The 5,778-nt window shown below is 30.9% G+C and overlaps 1 long non-coding RNA gene across 1 annotated transcript; it reads right to left on the reverse strand.

Moving 5' to 3' along the window:
- Positions 1-641: 641 nt before the first annotated feature.
- Positions 642-1,829, reverse strand: LOC132614393 (uncharacterized). The gene is made up of 3 exons (XR_009572288.1): positions 1,547-1,829; positions 1,270-1,418; positions 642-733 (listed from the first exon to the last, which is right to left on the reverse strand). It is a non-coding gene; the product is annotated as an uncharacterized LOC132614393 (long non-coding RNA).
- Positions 1,830-5,778: the final 3,949 nt, after the last annotated feature.

Genomic DNA, 5,778 nt, shown 5'->3' on the forward strand with positions numbered 1-5,778 from the left:
ACTAACAATACTTGATGGATGTGTGGGTTCTTTTGGTAGTTGATAGCTTGGTGTTGTCGGTGTTTTGGACTTAACATTTTCGATTTCGCTATCTATTTTGATTTTTTTTTATAAATATTATTTTATGTGAATGTCAGTTATTTTTAAGGGTATTTATTAATTTGTATTTAGTATGTTTCAACAGGTGTATTTAAAAAAATAATCAAAAGAAAAATATTTGTGACAGATTTGCGACGGATTTTGGTCGTTGCTAGAGGGAAAATAGCAGGCTACAAACTGCGACAAACATTGTATTGTCGCTAATGCAGGCACAAATAATTCAATATTTTGTGACGGATTAGCGACAATGGTTTTCGTCGCTAATTTACTAAAACGACGAAATGAAATATGAAATTAGTCACGGAATTCATAACAATAGCAACAAAATATTCCGTTGCTATAATGTGGAACGGATCTCATACGTCGCTACTCTGTCGCTAATTTTGCTACGGATTTTATTTTTCCGTCGCTAATAGGTTAGCAACGCGCAAAATCGTAACAGACGATATTCCGTCGCTAATCCGTCGCAACACATGTTTAGCAACAGATATATGCTGATTAGCGACGGAATACGTCCGTCACTAAACGCTGTTTTTTTTTGTAGTGAATGAAACACGTGGAGAGGTTGAAGATATCTGATTTACTAGCAGCTTATGGATACACAGGTGTCTAGTAAGTATTGCTAAGTCCTCCCCTATCAAAAGGAAAAAGAGGTATTGAATAGTTGTGTATAAATATTTGCTAATATTTTTTTTTTATATAAATATATTTATAAATAAAATTTGAGAAAAATAAATTGGACATTCATGAAGATAAATACATTTCTTGGAGGAAGAGACAAAATGAACCACCTATGATGCGATAAAATTCGTTCAGCATGTAATTACTACTGGCCACTTTAAGTAGCAAAATGCAGAACCGTCTTCAAAGCCAACTAAAGCATACTTTATCCAGTACAAAAAATGACATAATATCGATACTGGGGTGCTCAAACTATAACACAGAAACATCAAATGGATCGGCAGTTCCTTTCCTAATATTTCAGCTTATAAATTTTTAGAACCTTCCAAAGGAAAATGCTTAAAAACTCACTTTCCTATACAACAATTAAGATACTTTACTCTCAAAGAGACGTAATTTCACATCTTATATAGAAGTAAAATTTCAATTCCTCACCTTGCCAAGTCTTAGAAATAAATGCAATTGAATATAATGAATTTTAAAATTTACCCAGGGCACACGCAATCGAAATGATCTGCCTCGATCGGAGGAACTAACATACATCTCCAAGTTTAACGGGATCGTGGTATCTTCAAGTATAAGGCATCATAGTCGCATTTAATGATTGGTAAGCTAAGCTGACAATAGTTCTAACCGTACTGAAATATAAAGGTGAAAATAATGAAACCACATTGAATAGAAACACATGAAAATCCTAGTTTGTTTGGGATAATACCAACTATTAAAAACAGTTTTTCTTGGTTTTGGTAAATTAAGCTCGATGTACCTGCAGTACAACAGCATAGCAATGTCTCCGGGAAATGGGTAGAATTTATAATATGAGCTTCCTACGCTCCTCCAAGTAGAAACTAAAAAACTGGAAAAACACCCACATCAAGAACAAACCAGGAGAAACACTGAACCAAAAAAAAAAAAGGCTGAAGTGATTAAAACGCCCCTGAACTTGGCACATTTTGCAACTTCAGTCCCCAAACTATTGATGGACTTAAAAGACACCCTAAACTCGGCTAAAATGAGTTTTATTACACTCCCGTGTTAGGACACCTCAGCGCTGTTCACTTGGTATTTCTTGTTGTGCCATGTGGCAACACTACCCGGGGTGAATTTAAATTCAATTGGCCAAGTTTAGGATGTCTTGAAGTTCATCAATAATTTGGGGTCTGAAGTTGCAAAATGTGCCAAGTTCAGGGGTATTTTAACCGCTTCAGCCAAAAAAAATTGAAATAGAAACCAAAGCCGGAAGAAGGAGAGGAGAAGGAGCAAAAGCAGCAGCAACATCCAATAACTCGAAATTTTCTTTGCATGCGACGTTACTACAACCCAAATACCAAATAAATCAGCAAAATTGAAGTAAAACATCTAACCGATCGAATAAAAAATGGGCAAACAAAACAGTGGAAACAAACTTAAACATGAACGATTGGAAGAGGGTGTAGTTAAAAAGTAGAAACTGAAAGGAAATAAAAGAGGTAAAGAAAGAGGAGTGCGTGTGGTTTGCTTAAAAAATAAAGAGCAATCCTCGTGTTATAATATTATATCATAAATAGGTAAAAGATTATCCCTCTATTCAGTGGCGGAGCCAGAATTTATGTCAAGGGGGTTCAAAAATATAAAGAAATCATAAATGAAGAAGCTAAGGGGGTTCAACATCTACTAGATATACATAAAAAATATTTTTTACCTTGTATATACAGTGCAATTTTTCGCCGAAGGGGGTTCGGATGAACCCCCTGGCTGCTTACTAGGTCCGCCCCTGCCTCTATTCACTTTTACTTGTTTATACATTTTTATTTTTATTTATCAATTTTCACATATCAAGTAAGATAAAAAAAATTATGTTTTACCCTTAGCATTTATTACTCATTTCAAATTATTTTTTCCAACTTCTATACAATTATACACCATTTAATAGGGATATTGTGTTAAAATACTTATCTTAATCATTATTTTTTAAACAGCATGAAAAATCAAAACGTGTCAAATAAAAGTGAACTGAGGGAGTATGTTTTATAGTACTAAACAGATGGGTCAAACACAAAGTACTATTCATATTACTTTTGGTACCATAAGTTAGTGGAGTGTTCGTCCCACCCCAACTCCCATTTTCTCGCGCTCTCTCTATATATATACACATATTTATTCACTTTAATTAGCCAGTCTTTAAGGTTTGTGTTTTAAAAATAACTTTTAAAAACATTCTAATTATTATTATATATAGCAACATATACAAAATGTATTTTATGTACCATCACTTTAGTTATAGTTAGAAAATGGAGCTTAAAAATTAAAACATATGATGGAATTAAGTCTTTGAAATGAAAAGAGTCGGACCTCTTTCTCATTGTCATGACAATGAAAGTTATTCATCGATGTGAAAAAAATTTATTAAGAATACGAGGGAAAATTAGTATTTTGATTCTAGATTTTTTCTTTTAAATTCATTAATATCTTATATGTATACCGATAGGTTGATATCTATCTCAATTAACTAATTGTTCAGATCCAAACATAAGAACCATCGTTGTATATATTGGATTTTTAAAAGCAAAACTAATAACATATTTTTATTAAATTAATTAAAAATATATTATAATTTTTTATATTAAAAATTACAGATAAAAAGAATTGTTACAAAGAAATCAAAATTAGAAAGATATATGTTATATCGTAAATCACCAAATTTTAGTTCCGAAATGAAAATATAAAGTAATACATTTTATAAATGTAAAGAAACAATAATTAGAGAATGCAAATGAGAGTAAAATAAATAAAGTATTAACATAGTAGGAAAACGGGATAAAAGTCACTCCCTCCCTTCACTTTTACTTGTCCACGTTGACATATCAGGAGAAAGAATTTTTTTTTCTTCTTATTTTACCTTTCACATTAATTACTCATTTTCAAATCATTTTATAAGGATATTGAGACTATACACCAATAAATATGGATATTATGATAAAATATATACTTCATTTATTAATTATTAAAGAACGTGAAAAGTCAAAGTGGACAAGCAAAAGTGCACGGAGAGAATAAATATGTGTAGGAGAATTAAAATTGAAGTGTGTATGTGTATACATGAGAAAAGAATAGATACTCAGTACTATGACATATTCCAAGTAAGATAAAAAAAATAGTTGGTTAAATTGTACAATGTATATAACTTTTGGTACAACTTTGCATTGCTATTGTTTGTCCTCTCTTCACGTTTAAAGTATTGACAAAGACGGAAAATGGGGATAAAAGTCACTCCCTCCGTTCACTTTTACTTGTCCATGTTAAACATATCGAGAGAAAGAAATTTTTGTTCTTATTGTTAAGTTTACCCTTCAGGGATTTCACTGGGTTGTTGTTGTTGTTGTATTGTTAAGTTTACCCTTCACATTAATTACTCATTTTCAAATCATTTTCCAAGGCTATTGAGACTTACACCAATAAATATGAATATTATGGCAAAATATATTCTCCCTCCGTCCCATATTACTTGCCACTTTCCGTTTTGCACACTCCTTAAGAAATCATAAATAAAAGATATATTTTACTAGCTTACCCTATCTCTCTCCAATAAATATATTCTAATCAAAATTGATTATTTTCAAGAACATTTATTACTAAGGGTAAGATGGTAAAGATTTAATTAATTTTATCTTGATTTTGTAAATGAACAAGTAATTTGGACATATATTTTTAGTAATGTGGCCAAGTAATATGGGACGAACAGGGAAAAATGGGAAAGATTTAATTAATTTTATCTTGATTTTGTAAATGAACAAGTAATTTGGATATATATATTTTTTGTAATGTGGCCAAGTAATATGGGACGGGGGGAGTACTTCATTTATTAATTCTTAAATAATGTGAAAAGTCAAAAGTGAACAAGTAAAAGTGCACGGAGGAAATAAATATGCGTCGAAGAATTAAAATTGAAGTGCATACGTGTATACATGAGAAGAGAATAAATATTCAGTGCTATGACATATGTCAACGTGCGATTAAAAAGTAGTTTAGTAATGTGGCCAAGTAATATGAGACGGATGGAGTACTTCATTTATTAATTCTTAAAGAACTTGAAAAGTCAAAAGTGAATAAGTAAAAGTGCACGGAGGAAATAATTGTGTCGAAGAATTAAAATTGAAGTGGATACGTGTATATATGAGAAGAGAATAAATATTCAGCACTATGACATATATTCACGTGAGAGAAAAAAGTAATTGGTTAAAGTGTACAATTTATATAGCTTTTGGTACAAGCATTCATTGTTGTGTACTTGTCACTTTCCCTTTTACACGCCCCTTAAGAAATCATAAATAAAAGATGTATTTTTTATTATCTTACCCCTATCTCTCTCCAATAAATATATTCTAATCAAAATTGACTATTTTCAAGAACATTTATTACTAAGGGTAAGATGGGAAAGATTTAATTAATTTTATCTTGATTTTGTAAATGAACAAGTAATCTAGACAGATATTTTTAGTAATGTGGCCAAGTAATATGGTACAGAGAGGGTAAGATGGAAAAGATTTAATTAATTTTATCTTGATTTTATAAATGAACAAGTAATTTGGATATATATTTTTAGTAATGTGACCAAGTAATATGGGACGGAGGGAGTACTTCATTTATTAATTCTTAAATAACGTGAAAAGTCAAAAGTAAATAAGTAAAAGTGCACGGAGAAAATAAATATGTGTCGGAGAATTAAAATTGAAGTGCATACGTTTATACATGAGAAGAGAATAAAAATTCACTAATATGACATATGTCCATATGGGATAAAAAAGTAGTTTAGTAATGTGACCAAGTAATATGAGACAGAAGGAGTATTTCATTTATTAATTCTTAAAGAACTTGAAAGTCAAAAGTGAACAAGTAAAAGTGCACGGAGGAATAAATGTGTTGGAGAATTAAAATTGAAGTACATATTGTATACAAGAGAAGAGAATACATATTCAGTACTATGACATATGTCTACGTGAGATAAAAAAGTAGTTGGTT

This window comes from Lycium barbarum, chromosome 10 (genome assembly GCF_019175385.1).
Source record: "Lycium barbarum isolate Lr01 chromosome 10, ASM1917538v2, whole genome shotgun sequence".
Taxonomy (NCBI): Eukaryota; Viridiplantae; Streptophyta; class Magnoliopsida; order Solanales; family Solanaceae; genus Lycium; species Lycium barbarum.